Source organism: Oryctolagus cuniculus, chromosome 6, assembly GCF_051225735.1.
Source record: "Oryctolagus cuniculus isolate XC-2025 breed Fujian yellow rabbit chromosome 6, ASM5122573v1, whole genome shotgun sequence".
NCBI lineage: Eukaryota > Metazoa > Chordata > Mammalia > Lagomorpha > Leporidae > Oryctolagus > Oryctolagus cuniculus.
This window is the reverse complement of record NC_142872.1, coordinates 5,600,807-5,616,724: the sequence shown is the minus strand read 5'-3', so window position 1 is coordinate 5,616,724 and position 15,918 is coordinate 5,600,807. Positions and strand designations below refer to the sequence as shown.

General features: G+C 51.1%; 1 protein-coding gene and 1 pseudogene across 3 annotated transcripts in view; one reads left to right on the top strand and one right to left on the bottom strand.

Annotated features, from left to right (window-relative positions):
• LOC149125987 (uncharacterized) overlaps positions 1–15,918 on the top strand; it is a 171,737-nt gene that overhangs the window by 82,468 nt on the left and 73,351 nt on the right. The window lies entirely within an intron of this gene.
• On the bottom strand, positions 8,326–9,273 carry LOC149125988 (complex I assembly factor TMEM126B, mitochondrial pseudogene; annotated as a pseudogene).

The following is a 15,918-nucleotide window of genomic DNA, read 5'->3' as shown; positions in this document are numbered from 1 at the left end:
CTGAGTTGAGGAGAGATGAAGCAGATTGCTCCTGGGTCCGGCATTGCTACTCTGGCATCCCGTATGAGTGATGGCTCGAGCCCCTGCTGCTCTACTTCTGATCCAGCTCCCTGCTGATGCACCTGGGAAGGCGGCAGATGGCCCAAGTGCTTGTGCCCCTGCACCCATGTGGGAGACAGGATAGAGTTCCAGGCTCCTGACTCCCCTGGCCCAGCCCCAGCCATTGTGGCTGGTGGGGGTCTTATCACAGGCTAGGGCAGTGGCTCCCTTTGGTTTCCCTCTGCTGCCCTCTTCTGTCCAGGTCCCTGGAGGAGCAAGCGAGGGCCCCAGCCTGGAGGGAGCGAGCTCTGAGCTCCATCGTTTTCTGCCACTTGCTGCCACTCACTTGGCTCAGATTCCTAATCTGGAAAGCGAGTGGTGTTCCTCACTGGCACCTCCACGATTCTCTGCTTGGTGGTGCTTGGAGGTGGTGGGGTTGGAGGTATTAGGAGCAATGAGGAGAACGGGTGCACCTGCTGCAGAGGGGCCCAGGCTCGCCCTGCCCCAGACGTTGTCCCTGGGAGAGGGAGAACCCAGGTTTCACAGAGAAGGTCACAGAGACAGCTTCCAGTAGGAAGTCACACACCTAGAAAACAGCAAGGGTGGGATTTCAGCCTGTGTTGAGGGTGAAGAGTGCCCCCCACTCCAACACCACGGTAATCCTGCTGTACCCGGCTGCTCCTCAGATGTTTCCATTGTTTAAGGTTTCCTGTGGGTCCTTCGAGAGCAGCTTGATTTTGCAATAAATCTCAGCTCAGCTGCTGTGTCCCTGGCCAGGTGCACACTATGCCCGGTCCCAGGCCCCTCTCCTGGGAAAGCGGTGATGATAGCCTCTGTGCGTGCTTACAAAGGGCCTGCTCGGAGGCCGGCGCCGTGGCTCACTTGGTTAATCCTCCGCCTGTAGCGCTGGCATCCCAGATGGGCGCCAGGTTCTAGTCCCAGTTGCTCCTCTTCCAGTCCAGCTCTCTGCTGTGGCCCTGGAGGGCAGTGGAGGATGGCCCAGGTGCTTGGGCCCCTGCACCACATGGGAGACTAGGAGGAAGCACCTGGCTCCTGGCTTTGGATCGGTGCAGCACCAGCTGTAGTGGCCATTTGGGGGGTGAACCAACGGAAGGAAGACCTTTCTGTCTGTCTGTCTCTCTCCCTCACTGTCTAACTCTGTAAAACAAAACAAAACACACACACACACACACACACACAAGGCCTGCTCAGGAGATAATAATTACATTATTCAGGAGTTAGGAGCATTTTCTACTCTACCTTCTTCTCTTACCCGTTTATTATAAACATTTCTTATGTTCTCTGGGATCTCTGTGTTTGTATTCAGGGCAGCATCTGTTTACAGTGCTTGTATAATTTAGCTCCCACTTCTTATTGCATTGCCAGAACACAGATTTTAGGACCCAGACATCTCAGTTAAAACCCTAGTCCAGTGGAATTTGGTTTGGCTTGGTTGGTTGACTTCTCTGGAGCTGGTGATACTCGGTAGAGCTGTTCTGAGGGTGAAGTCCAGCAGGAGCCTGCAGCTGCCGACACTGTGCCGGGCACCTGTGCTTCAGGACAGCCAGCGCCCCTCCCCTCACCAGAGGGGCGGGGCTTCTGTGAGGACCTCTGAGCAGCCTGTGGCAGCCTTGCCCCCGCCTCTGTAAGCTGCTCTCCCCGAGGATGACGACCTCACTCCCCACTAACGCCGAGGCCGTGGGCCTCCTTCCTGGACCTGCCGGAGGTGAGCGGCGACACGCGGTTCTCCCTGTGCGATGCCTGAAGCCTCGGACCCAAGCAGAATTCTCACACTTCGTTTGCATCTGCTTTGCTTTTCTGAATGGAAGTGACTTTTCCAACATGATTCTGCTATATTTAGATTGATTAAAAAAAAAACAAAAAAACAAAAAACACCTGTGCTTGCGTTGTGCCTCTGTGAGTGAGTACAGTATGGACACACACGGGAGCACAGAGAAGCCTCGCCAGGTCAGAGGAGGGGGTGCCGGGCAGCCCCAGGGACCGGGCAGCTCCAGGGACCCGGCAGCCCCAGGGACCGGGCAGCCCCAGGGACCGGGCAGTCCAGGGACCCGGCAGCCCCAGGGACCCGGCAGCCCCAGGGACTGGGCAGTCCAGGGACCCGGCAGCTCCAGGGACCCGGCAGCCCCAGGGACCCGGCAGCCCCAGGGACCCGGCTGCAGGAGCGTCTGCGCCACGTTGGCACAGGCAGCGGTTGACTCCGTCCCCCAGAATGCGTCTGACTTGGCTCATGGAGAAATGGAGAACACCCTCCAGAGGCAGTAGAATTATTATTCCCTGGAAACAAGCGGACTTATGCCTGCCTTGATTTCTTAATTAAAATCAGATAGCCACATGCAAGATGATCGTCAGCTGGCAGCGCCTGTCCTAAGGATAGGAAGAAAGGAGCATGCCGAGCTGGACCCTAGGAGGAGGAGAATTGCAGGGAGGAGGGTCTGTCTGTGTTTAACTTCACCATAATTGTTCAGGAACGAACATAGTGCACATTAGATGGTTCAGGACGAAGCAACGCTTTCAAGTATAAATCTCTTTCCCAGTTGTAATTTCTTTTTTTAAACATTTATTTTATTTATTTAAAAGACAGTTACAAAGAGAGGTAGAGCCAGAGAGAGAGGTCTTCCATCTGCTGGTTCACTCCCCAGATGGCCTGCTGCTGCTGCTTTCCCAGGCCACAGCAGAGAGTCGGGTCAGAAGTAGAGCAGCTGGAACTCGAACCGGCACCCATACGGGATGGCAGCACTGCAAGCCGGGGCTTTAACCCACTGCGCCACAAGCACCGGCCCCCATTGTTGTAATTTCTAAGAGGAACCCGTGAACTGTGTGTGTTGGTTTGGAGTCATTAGCCCTTGAATTGTAGGGCTTTTGAGACATAATTACTCACCAGAAGGCTGGAGCACGGAGGAGGACATCTTGCTTTTCTGAACCGGCAGCAGAAAAGCAGTGCTCCGAGAAGCGAGCAGTCGCGGGGGCTCGGCACGTGTGGGGCACTTGGAACAGCTGCGGGAAGTACGAGTGCTCTTCAGAAGACTTGCGGAATTAGAGGGTCAGTTCCTTGTGGTGCAAAAATGCGACATCTGCATATAAGGAATCTTGTAAAAGTTCACGGAAAAAGTGTATGATGAAAAAACTGTGTATGGTTTCAAACTTTTTTGCACCGAAATAAGCTTGTCTTTTAATTCTTCCACAAGCTGCGTGACAAACCCTCCTGGTTTTGCTTACGTAAAAATCACAGCACGTTGGGCATCGGCTCCTTTTCTTTTCCTCCCAGTCACCTAGCCTGGCAGCTCTTGAATATAGCTTCAGCTTTATAGCATTTGAAGAGTGAAAAGAATTCAAACCCTCTTCAACTGCCACATAATTGAATCCAGATTAACTGACAGGTTTTGGGCAATTGAAGTGATGAACTGTCTTCAAGGTCAAGCATGAATTGCAAGCTGCTAACAAGTCTTTTTTAAAAAGTTTATTTTCATCGACTTGAAAGGCAGAGAGAGAAAGAGAGAGATATCTTCCATCTGCTGACCCATTCCCCAAGGCCCACAACAGCCAGGGCCGGGCCAGGCTGAACACGGGAACTGGGAACGCCATCCAGGTCTCCCATGTGGGTAGCAGGAGCCCAGATGCTCGGGCCATCTTCCGCTGCCTCCCAGGAAGTATCAGGAGGAAGCGAGGCAGCCAAGACCCAAACCAGTACTGCCACATGGGATGCAGGTGGCCCAGGTGGCTTGTCCCACTGTCCCACAGCTCTCACTCCTGCTAAAAGTCTTGATGGGACCCGAACTGGAATAACCTGTCAGCTGGTCCCGTGAGAGGCAGCGTCTGGTTTCCTCCTGTCCAGGCGCCGGATGCCACAGCCAAACTCTCAGCTTGTGTTTCTCTAACAGGGCTGTCTGTACACCAGGACATTGCATTGCTGAGCTGGTGTGCAGCTTTTTCAGTATTTTTTCTTTTTAATATTTTGATTTATTTATTGAGGGGAAGAGTTACAGACAGAGAGGGAGAGACAGAGGTCTTCCGTCTGCTGGTTGACTACTTAAATGACTGCAGTGGCCAGAGCTGGGTCTGCCATACCTGTGCAGGGGCCCAAGCACGTGGGCCATCCTCCACTGCTTTCCCAGGCCACAGCAGAGAGCTGGATTGGAAGAGGAGCAGCTGCGACATAAACCAGTGCCCATATGGGATACCAGTGATGCAGGCGAGCTTAGCCTACCACGCCACAGCACCAGCCCTGGTGTGCAGCTTTTTTAAAGCTCCTTATACGTGCACATGAATCCAAATCCAAAACGTGCACGCACGGTAGACAGCAAAGCACATTTCACTCCTGCAGACATGAGGTCTCCTCTAGAGGTCGTCCCTGGTGTCGGTTCCTTGGCTCGGTCCCCTCGCAGAGACAGAGACAGAGACAGCCTGTCACATAGGTCCCACGGATACAGAGACCCACCTGTGCAGGCTGTGACCTGCACCTGCCTTTTCTGAACTTGACCTGTTTTGGAGGCTGTGCTGCCATTCCACAGATCTGCCTCCCCTTCTCCAAGGCCGGTTGGCAGTTACCACGTAGCCACACTGCTGGGGTTCAGATCTTTCCCAGTCTTTGATTGACACAAACAGTGCTACCCCGCGTAACTACAGGTCCATCGTTTTGCACGTATCGGCATTTTTGTAGGGCCCACTTCTAGGAATGGAATTGCTGGATCAGAAGAAAGACGTGCGTTTTTTAATTTTGGCAAATGCTGGCACCCTGTATAGATGGTGTAGCAGGCTACGTTCCCAGCAGCTCCTTGTCCTGGCCTCCTCAGGAACTTTGTCACTCTTCCCCTGCCACCACAGGGTCAGGCACAGCCCCTTTGGATTTCTGTCTGTAGATCTCCCTCCTTTGCATGCCATTTTGTAATCTGTGCTGCAGAGTGTTTGTTTGTTTGTTTTACTTACTTGAAAGGCAGAATGTCAAGGAGAGAGAAGGAGTGACAGGGAGACATAGAGAAAGAGATCTTCCATCGGCTTGTTCACTCCCCAAGTGCCTACAGCAGCCAGGCTGGGCCAGAGTGAAGCCAGGAGCCTGGGACTCCGCCCCCGTCTCCCATGTGAGTGGCAGGAGCCCAAAGGCTTGGACTATCTCCCCTGCTTCCCCAGGTGTTAGTGGGAAGCTGGATAGGAAGTGGAGCAGCCTGGACTGTAACTGGCACTGCAGTGTGGGATGCCGGCATTGCAGGTGGTGGCTTAGCCCACCACGCCACAGCGCCAGCCCCTCCTGTAGACACCGTGTGTCCCACACTTGGAAATGCGGAGCCCCTTTGTGTCCAGTTCTCACCTAACTCCATCATGTTGGGCAGGCATTTGGTATAGTGTTGAAGGCCCCACCTCAGGCATCTGCATCCCTGTCTCAGGTTCTGGCTCTGTTCTTGATTCCAGCTTCCTGGGAGGCAGCAGGTGACAGCCTGTCACCCGTGTCACAGATCTGGGTGGAGTTCCAGGCTCCTGGCTCAGCCTGGCTCAGTCCCAGCTCTTGCTTGTATTTGGGAGTCAGTCAGTGGATGGGAGATCTCCGTCTGTCTCTCTACCTTTTAAATAAATTAATTAACTTAATAAGTGCAAGGTTGTAGCTAGTTGAGGGAGTTTTCCTCCAAGGATTTAGCACTGACTGAATTCAAATGTCAAATACATTCCTAAACGTAAAACTCCGACTGGGTTTCTGTGACTCATTTCCCCAGTGCAGCGACAGCTAGTACGGAACAGAGCAGTGTGATGCCGGGTACAGCCGACTTTCCTCGGGATGCCGTGCCGGGGTAAGCAGCCGTGGCCTGCTGCCCCGGCCCTGGCCATGTCACTGTTTGGCACGGTTCCTCCCCACATTGGGCTCCCCTCCGTGGAGTAAGGAATCATTCCGGCCAGAATAAATGCCGAGCTATCTAGGATGGTGCCGCTCAAAGCGGCGTCCACAGCAAAGGGCAGCGTGGGAGCTGGAGGGCACTGGTGAGAAACTGCTGTGGCCAGCGGCCAGCCTTGGCCCGAATACCAAAAACTGAATTGTGTTTTCTGTGTTTTTCCTAATAACTCATTATATTTTACTCTGCAAAGCATTGATCCGTCACAGATTAGGTTTTACAAAACACTGTAGGAAAGCTACCACGTTTCGGAGGCCCCAGCGTGTATCAGCTGCTCCTGAGGCCGTGCGTGGCTCATGTTCCCAGCGGGGTGAGTGTGCCTGCCCCTGCGCACGCCAGGCTGGAGACACAGGACACAAGGTCTCGCCTACAGCTGCTGCACACAGTAGGATTAGACCTCCCCCTCCTCCCTCCATAATCAGGGGACAAGGCCTCACTGCTTTTCATGCTATGCTACTTGAATTGGATTCTGAGACCCCAAGTGGAGTTAGAAAATTAGGCATGAAAAGAGCACTGTATTTATCTTCTAAGAAAAGCGTAAATAGCATTTTCCCTCTATTATTTTTGCTTTCATGACATTTTCTGAAACTGAAGTACTTTGGAGATTTAAGGAAATTTTAACGCAGTAACAAAATCCACTGAGTGCTAAGTATTTTTTTTTTAAGTTTTTAAATGCTAGTGGAGAGTATATACATAATAAAACCTGGGGACATTGGCAAGTGTCACTGTGTCACCCTTAGGGAGCAGGCTGGTTTCTGTCCAGGCCGTGGAGTGACTCAAGGAGCCAAGACAGACGTTGGGAACACCTGTCTGAGTCTGGATGCAGACCCTAACTGTGTGAGCAGAGTCGGGGGCAAGACCTGAGTGGGTGATGACAAAGAGAAGCAGTGGGGAGGGGCATTGTGATGCAGCAGGTGGTGTCCGTATCCCATATCCCATACCAGAGTGTCTGGTTCAAGTCCCAGTCCCGGCTGCTCCCCTTCCCATCCAGCTTTCTGCTAATGCCATCCTAGGAAGCAACAGGTGATGACTCAAGTGCTTGGAGCCCTGCCTCGCACGTGGGAAACCTGGATGGAGTCCCTGGCTCCTGACTTTGGCCTGACCCAGCCACAGCCATGTGGTCATTTGGGGAGTCAGCAAGCAAGTGGAAAATCTCTCTGTCTCTGTCTGTTTGCCTTTCAATACATAAAAATAGTAAGTAAACTTCAGAAAAGACAAGACAGGGGTAGGGCAGAGAGCCAAGGCTCATGAGGGCAGGTTCTTCTTTTGGAGAGCTGGGGGTGGGGTGTATATTTGGAGCCTAGCATCAAACATGTCTTCTTTTTGGCCGGCGCCGCGGCTCACTAGGCTAATCCTCCACCTGCAGCGCCGGCACACCGGGTTCTAGTCCCGGTCGGGGCGCCGGATTCTGTCCTGGTCGCTCCTCTTCCAGGCCAGCTCTCTGCTGTGGCCAGGGAGTGCAGTGGAGGATGGCCCAAGTCCTTGGGCCCTGCACCCCATGGGAGACCAGGAGAAGCACCTGGCTCCTGCCATCGGATCAGCGCGGTGCGCCGACCAGCCGCAGCGGCCATTGGAGGGTGAACCAACGGCAAAGGAAGACCTTTCTCTCTGTCTCTCTCTCTCACTGTCCACTCTGCCTGTCAAAAAATAAAAAGAAAAAGAAAAAAATTTCTTTTTTGAAAGAATTTATTTATTTATCTGAGAGGCAGATCTACAGACTAAGAGGGAAAGATAGAGAGAAAGGTCTTCCATACCCTGGTTCACTCCCCAAATGGCTGCAATGGCTAGAACTGGGCCAGTTGGAAGTTAGGAGCTGGGAACTTCTTCTGGGTCTCCCACGTAGGTGCAGGGGCCCAAGGACTTGGGCCATCTTCTGCTGCTTTCCCAGGCCATAAGCAGAGAGCTGGATCAGAAGAGGAACAGTTGGGACACGAACCGGCGCCCATATGGGATGCCGACACTGCAGATGGAGGCTTAGCCTACTGTGCCACAGCACCAGCCCCAAAATATTTCTTGGCATTGGTTAATTAAATAGCTATTAATGAAAAGTTTGCTTTATTGTCTGTTACCATCTCAGCTACTCCTCTTCTACAATGGAACATATACATAATTACAAATTTGCCAGTCACTGCAGGTTGTGAATCTTTTTTGTTAAATACATGTAATAATGTAAATCTTCTTTCATTGATGAAAAGATCTGGGTGCACATGTTTTTCCTTTTTTCCACATTATTATTTATATTTAGTGAATTACTGAATATTTATTAAGTATCTGCAATATAGCAGGCGAAACAGAGACAAGTCATCTGTCCAGAGTGACTTTCAATTTTTTCCACAATATCCAGTACTCATCATAAAAAACCCATTTTGCTGAGTCAGTACCCATTTGATTAATCTTCATGTACAGTTTTTGCAAGTATTTTTTCAAACACTGAATAATGCTGCAAACAAATAAGTATTCCAAACATTGTCTGACAGACTAGCGCAGTCACCATTGCTTTCATCTCTTTTTGACAAAGCAGCAGCCAATGGAGTAAAACCCTTCCTTTCCATGGCAATGGAATCGCATGATATCTCACTGCCAGGCCTCCATTTTTAGAAAACGCCAAGCTGGAGGGATATAAAATACCACATACTGTGCCCATCAGTGAACTTCTAAGGACACAGTTTTCCTTGCTCATGTTACCTGAATACAAAGCATCGGTTACAAGGAGCTTGTAAGCAACTATGGCAGATAAAAATGGAAGTGTAGTCAGCGCTGCATATGTTTTCTTTCTTTCTTTTTTTTTATTTGACAGGCAGAGTTAGACAGTGAGAGAGAGAGAGAGACAGAGAGAAAAGGTCTTCCTTCTGTTGGTTCACCCCCCAAATGGCTGCCACAGCTGGCGCGCTGCACCGATCCGAAGCCAGGAGCCAGGTGCTTCCTCCTGGTCTCCCATGGGGTGCAGGGCCCAAGCACCTGGGCCATCCTCCACTGCCCTCCCTGGCTACAGCAGAGAGCTGGCCTGGGAGAGGAGCAACCGGAACTAGAACCCGGCGCCCATACGGGATGCTGGTGCTGCAGGCGGAGGATTAGCCAAGTGAGCCACAGCGCCGACCCCATTGATGCATATGTTTTCAAAGCATCATGTTTAACCCTGAAGCAACGTCTGAAAATGAAGTTTGCCAGTATTCCAGAAAAACCAGCTGTTGTGCCAAGGGTCAGTGTTCCATATATATTTAAGGTCTTTTCTTTTTGAAGATTTTCAAATTTTTTCTATGATTTCGATTACCATTGGTCTTCCGAGTTTTGCACCTCTTAGAGAAGGACTAGGCTGACCACGTGTGTGTGTTGCCATTCTGATGTCCTCGGGCGCTTCCCCAGCTCCTGATGCTACCACACGGGCATCTTTCACATCTGCACCAGCCTCACCCCTCCGCCGCCATTTTGGCGGCTCACGTGACTTGCCGTTTTTCTTAAACAGTGGTGTTTGGGGGGCTGGCTTCGTGGCACAGCAGGTTAAGCCACTGCCTGCAGCCCCAGTGTCCCATATGAGCCCCAATTTGAGTCCCGCCAGCTGAGCTTCCAATCCCGCTTCCTGCTAATGCACCTGGGAAAGCAGAGGAAGATGGCCCAAGTCCTTGGGCCTCTACCACCCACGTGGGAGACTGGATGGAGTTCAGGCTGTTGGCTCCTACCTGGCCCAGCCCCAGGTATTGTAGCCATTTGGGGACTGAACCATTGGATGGAAGATCAGTCTCTCTGTATGTCTCTCTCTGTCTCTGTAATTCTGCCTTTCAAATCATTTTTTTTTTTGGGGGGGGGGGGACAGGCAGAGCTAGACAGTGAGAGAGAGAGAGACAGAGCGAGAAAGGTCTTCTTCCATTGGTTCACCTCCCAAATGGCACTTGGGCCATCCTCCACTGCCTTTCCGGGCCACAGCAGAGAGCTGGACTGGAAGAGGAGCAACTGGGACAGAACCAGGACCCCATCCGGGACTAGAACCCGGAGTACCAGTGCTGCAGGCGGAGGATTAGCCTAGTGAGCCACGGCACCAGCCTTAATCAATCTTTAAAAATACCAGTGTTTTGTATGTGTAAAAGTAGGTCTTAAATTATCTGAAGGCATTACTATTCTGGAAATGTTATCATAATATTCTTAGAAATAAGTTTATAAAAAGTAGTATACTTCCCAAGCTTTTTATGGTCCTCAAACTGGTATCTGTTTGACATTTTCCAAGTATCTTCTCTTTCAGTATCTTTCAGATATGACTTCTCTTACATAATTTTTGGGTCTGGGGTCTTAGCCTTAGTGGGACTTTTGCAGGACATTTATATATTAAGTGCTATTCCTCATTTGTCCTACGACCACTGCTGCTAGTAATTTCAATTAGTAAAGGCACACTGAGCGCTTCCTGTGGGTTCCACATCTGTCGCTGAGATTACCAAACTAGTGCCCTTCGTTTGTTCATTCATCCACCAATCTGTTTATGCACCTGCTGTGTACCAAGAACTCAGGACAGGTTCCCTCTTACAAGGCACTGGGAGACCCTGTGATGGAGCAAGGACAGAAACCCCAGATCTATGTTTGTCCCTTGCCTGTGTGGCTGAGCTGAGAGCATTCTTTCGCAAAGGCTCCTTGTCTGACTTCCCCCTCCCCTCACAAGCAGTACAGCCCCCTCCCACAGCCCCTGAACCTTCCAGACTGCTGCCTTACCGCCCACCCACCTCCGTCTGCGAGGGAGGGTGCTCCCTACCTACTCCTGGAGTGAGTCCCTCTCGGGTTTTTAGTCACTTGTGCTGGCTCTGAGCTTGTGGGCTGCTGCCTCTTCTTTACCTTGTTTAGTCTCCTCTTTTTTTTTTTTTAAGATTTATTTATTTATTTGAAATGCAGAGTAACAGAGAGGCAGAGGCAGAGAGAGAGAGAGAGAGAGAGAGAGAGAGGTGTCTTCCATCTGCTGGTTCACTCCCCAAATGGCTGCAATGGCCCGAGTTGGGCCAATCCGAAGCTAGAGCCTGGAGTTTCTTCCAGGTCCCTCAGCTGGGTGCAGGGGTCCAAGGACTTGGGCCATCCTCCACTGCTTTCTCAGGCTCATTAGCAGGGAGCTGGAACGGAAGTGGAGCAGCCAGGACTGACACTGGCATCCATATGGGATGCGGGCACTGCAGGCAGCGGCCTCACCCGCTACACCACTGTGTTGGCGCCCTCCTCTTTATTTTCTGTCTTACAACTTTACACCCTGTAAAATGGAGATAGTTATCTATGTGATTGTGAGGATTACGTAAAATATACAAAGGTGCTTCAAAAAGTTCATCAGGAAGCAGGATTACCAGATACATTTATTTTGGTGCAAAAACACGATTGACATTCCTGCTTGGTTTTTTCTGTAATATCCGTTCTCCACAAGCTGTTTGAAGACCGCTTGTATCTGCAGCCCCGCACAGCCCCTGCAACATGAGTGCTCCGAATGAGGGTTCTCCCCCGGAGCAGCAGGGACTGCGTCTGAGAAGTTTTCACAGATCACTAAGAAGAGCGGTGGGGTCTTGCTCAACATAGAACCCAAGGAGGAAGCACATTCAAGTGTTTTCTTCCACTGCAGCCTGAGTGGCAAAGAGCAAATCAAGAGACTGCCCAGAGAAGGTGGAGCAGGAGTACTGGGCGGTGGCCCCATGGGCAGCATTGTAGTGGAAGCGCTCCCGGACCCGCCTGGGGATGCTGTCTTCCTCACTGGGGACGCGTCCAGCTGTTCACTGTTTCCCTGAAGTCTTGGGAAGCTCAGGCTGAGCCAGTGTTATAGGAACTCCAGTCTGAGGAGACAGGAAGCAAAGCACACACACACCCCAGTCCCTACCTCCAGTCTGCTTGCTGTCTTTCACCCAAAGTTCTCTGAAGTGGGTGATGACGTGAATCTGGAAGTGAACTTGACCCTGATGAGAAGGTGGGCGTTCTTGGATGTGTCCTGGGACCAGGAGTGAGTCTGAAATTAGAAAATCAGCTGCAAAGAAAAGGAGCAGGTGAGCAGGTCTGTGACGATGCGGCTTCTGTTTTACAAGCATCACTGCCTCACGTGTCACTGACGTCTGTACTCCCTGCTTGGCGGGTCCTTACTGAAGCCGTTGAGGGTATTGCGCTGTTTTATTCCCTGTGCTGCCCGAGAGGAGCCCTGCTGTGCCCTGAATGTGCTGTCGCTGCACTGTCCTCTGTGACTGCTCAGTGCACAGTTGGCTGCTGGGCTCAGGCAGCTGGGAAACTGAATTTTTGATTATTTATAATTTTAATTAATGGAAATGTAAATTGAATAGCCACCTGTGGCTAGTGGCTGCTGTGTGAACAGTACCATCCAAGACTGCAGACATTAGCTTACAAAGGTTAAAACAGAGTTCAGGACATTGAAATGGATTCAGAATGAACAACGCTGAGGGAGTTGTTAATCAGAAATTCTGGTTTTGCCAAAGGCCTATACGCTGGATTCCGTTGGGTTGGAAATGTCTTGACTCTTGCTGTGTCTTTCTAAGTTTTTCTAACGTTGATAACCACGACCAAAAGCATTTTTTCAGATGCAAGGGTCAGACCAACGTTTTCATCCTTTCCAGTAGAGTGTTTGAGAACCAGGGAGAGACGGCGAGAGCGAATGAAGCACTCCCCCACTGCTTCCTTCCGCAGCCCTGGCGGGGCTGGAAGAGCCCTGAGGCAGACGCCCGGCGAGCCTGTCCTGGGCATGGTTCTGTTTGCGCGTCCAGGTGGTGCTGCCCCGTGAGCCCCCTCGCCTTCACCGCCAGCCCATTCACGTTCTCATGCCCAGTTCTCAGCTGATCTGTGGTTTCCTTAGTGAGACCGATTTTTTAAAGGGACAGCAATGCCACAGCGGTCTCTTTGCGTTCCCTTTTTAATATCAGAAACACCATTTTAAAGTGTAGAACACAATGTCTGTGCCCCTAAAGGAAGCCTGCGGAAGATGTGTTTGCTGGTTTGCCTTCTTCTGTGTAAAACTCCATCAGCTGGAGGATTTGAAGCAAAGTCTTTTGGTCGAGCAGAAGCAAAGGACGACTTCACTCTACAGTCGCCATTTATTTATGCATCACCTGCTACTCACCTGCTGCTGTTCCTGGTGCTGGGAATTCAGCAGTGAACAAGTATTCTCAGCCTGGGCTGTGACCTTCAACACTTTGTAGTGAGGTGGAGCAAGCCATATTCTGGGAGCCTCAGCTGTGAGTGGGACACTTTATAGAGAGGTAGACCCACTATTCTGACAGCCTGGGCTGTGAGCTGTGACACTTTGCAGCAAGGTGGACCCAGTATTCTGACAGCCTCCCTGTGAAGTTCAACACTTTGGTGTAAAGCAGGAAGTCCTGAGGGCAGCAGATAGAAAATTTTGAGTAAGAAGGAGTAGCAGAGTCGCTGCCAGTTGGAAAGGGGCTGTGGAAGTGACCAGTGAGCACACGTGGGGAGGACAGGGAGGAGCAGACCGGGACCTCTCCTCAGTGCGGTGACTGAGAGGGAGGCATCCCTGGGCAGTTTTTGATGTCTAGCATGGTGACTGGATGGTGTCATGAGGTGAGATAGTAAGACCAGGAAATGGGCCCTGTGCTGTGGCTCACTTGGTTAATCCTCCACCTGCGGCGCCAGCATCCCATATGGGCACCGGGTTCTAGTTCCGGTTGCTCCTCTTCCAGTCCAGCTCTCTGCTGTGGCCCGGAAAGGCAGTGGAGGATGGCCCAGGTGCTTGGGCCCTGCACCCGCATGGGAGACCAGGAGGAAGCACCTGGCTCCTGGCTTTGGATCCGCGCAGCGCCAGCTGCAGCAGCCATTTGGTGGGTAGACCAGTGGAGGGAAGACTTTTCTCTGTCTCTCTCTCTCACTGTCTATATCTTTACCTGTCAAAAAAAAAAAAAAAAAAAAAAAAAAACCAGAAATCTGGGGAGGGGTACAAGATGACGGGGTCCCTGTGGGACTTTGGTTTCCCGATAAACGCACGGCGCAGAAGCATAACTACCCAGGAGCAGACCGGCTGCCACTTAGCTGAAGGTGACTGTGTGAGTCGATTACACTGAATGGAAGGTGAGGCCACAGATGTGAGATCACTTGTAGAGTCTGAAGTGAGGAACCAAGGAGCCAAGGAGAAGAGCTTCGGTCACGTGCATGTTTAAGGCGCATGCTGAGACCGAGAGGCGGGAACTGAGCGCCCGCCCGGCTGTTCTGGCCAAAGGGAGGGGTGTCGGGTGGAAGCAGGGTGAGTGGGGAAGCAGGAAGTGGCGGGTCCTGGGAATGCCTTCACACACCGCTGTCTACAGGGAGCGTTGGGTCGGCCCAGGTTCCAGGGCCGGGAAGCAGCCTGCGCCTCTGGCTGGGAGGGATGGCAGAGTAGTGCTGCAGGTGGTGAGGTCCCGGCCCTGCGATTCGCTGGGGGCCGTTTCTCGTGACCTAGCACAGGGCTTGTAGAAGACTCGGTGGTCCCGTTTCTGTGGGCCTAGCTCTTGATATCAAGGGGAGCGCTTTTGCATTGTTTTTTTTTTTCTTTTTCTCTCCTATAACTTTGTTTTCTCCTCATGGTGATATTAAAGTGTGGCTTCAATTTTCATCTGTGTTTCACATAGAAGAATGACACCGTTATAGATGAGTGCGGTCTTTCTGGCTGAATATAAAAGTGCTATTAATCCACGGTCTTTGCTAATGGAGCTGCTCTTGTTAGTGCCCCCTAGTGGTGTCCACAAGCAGACATGTCGGTGTCACTGACACCCAGGGTGCTGGACCGCAGCAGCGAAAGGGCAGAGCCTTGGAGTCACTGCCGTGGTTTGGCTTCTCCGCTGTGCCACATGTCACCTCTGTAGCTCGGTAGCTCCGTCAGCCTTGCTGTCTGAATCTAAACTGGGGATAATGGTACTTTCTCTGTTAGCTGTTATTGATAGTCGTGTGTCTGCATTATGAATGATTTTTATTTTTAAAAGCCAGCACTACTAGGGGTGAGCATTAGGCGTGGCAGTTGAGATGCCTACGTCTGTACAGGAGAGCCTGGGTTCAAGTCTGGCTCTGCTTCTGATTCCGGCTTCCTGCTGACGCGTACCCTGGGAGGCAGCAGGGATGGCTCAAGTGCTTGGTTCCCTGCCACCATGTGGGAGATCTGGGTGGAGTTCTGGCTCCTGGCTTTGGCCTGGCCTAGACCTGGCCACTTGGGTGTCTGGGGAGCAAATCCGTGAATGGGAAGTTCTCTGTTTTTTTCTTTCTTCCTCTCAAATAAAAATAAATAATTTTTTAGAAGTTAACACTTTGTTTAAAGATTGCAGTCTGAGCTCAGCCGAGTGGAGTTGTTTAGTGTGTGATGGCAGCTCACCCTTTTCTATAAAATGCACGTACATACTTAAAATGCACATGAAAATGCAGTGTCACCGGTTCTGCCCTCGGAGCTGCCTCTGTGGAATGAGGCTTCCCCAGCCTGGGCAGGGCTGGGTTCCTCCCCGGGTGCCCGTGTGCAAGTGGGTTCCAGGCAGGAGAAGGGAGGCGTCTGCTGACAGTGTCCCCTTAGTGAGGTCGTCCACTCTGCCCAGTACGTGTTCTTTTCCCTCAAGCCATTAGTGCTTCATCATGAAAGCCCGACTCCAGAAGCCAGGGCGTCGTGAAGGATCCATGATCAATGATTATAAAATAATCATCATCATGGCTACTGTTGATTGAGTTCTTATATGTGCCAGGAGCTACGTTAAGTGCTATGCATGCATTATCTTGTTTATCTTCAGAACAACCCAAGGGATCCGTACTGTTACTATGCCCATTTTAAAAACCGAAGATGACACGTCAGTTTATGAAAGCAGTGTGCTACACTACAGAAGGCCAGGAAATGCAGACAGGCAAAGAATGAGAACATGAAAACACCATATTCTTACCATTTAGAGAAAATCAGTGCTAACACCATGCCTGAAGTTTTCAAATTTAGAAAAACTTCTTATTTCTCACCAAAACTAAATTAAGAATATTATCAAAAAATCCAAAAACGACATTCTGTGTGAAA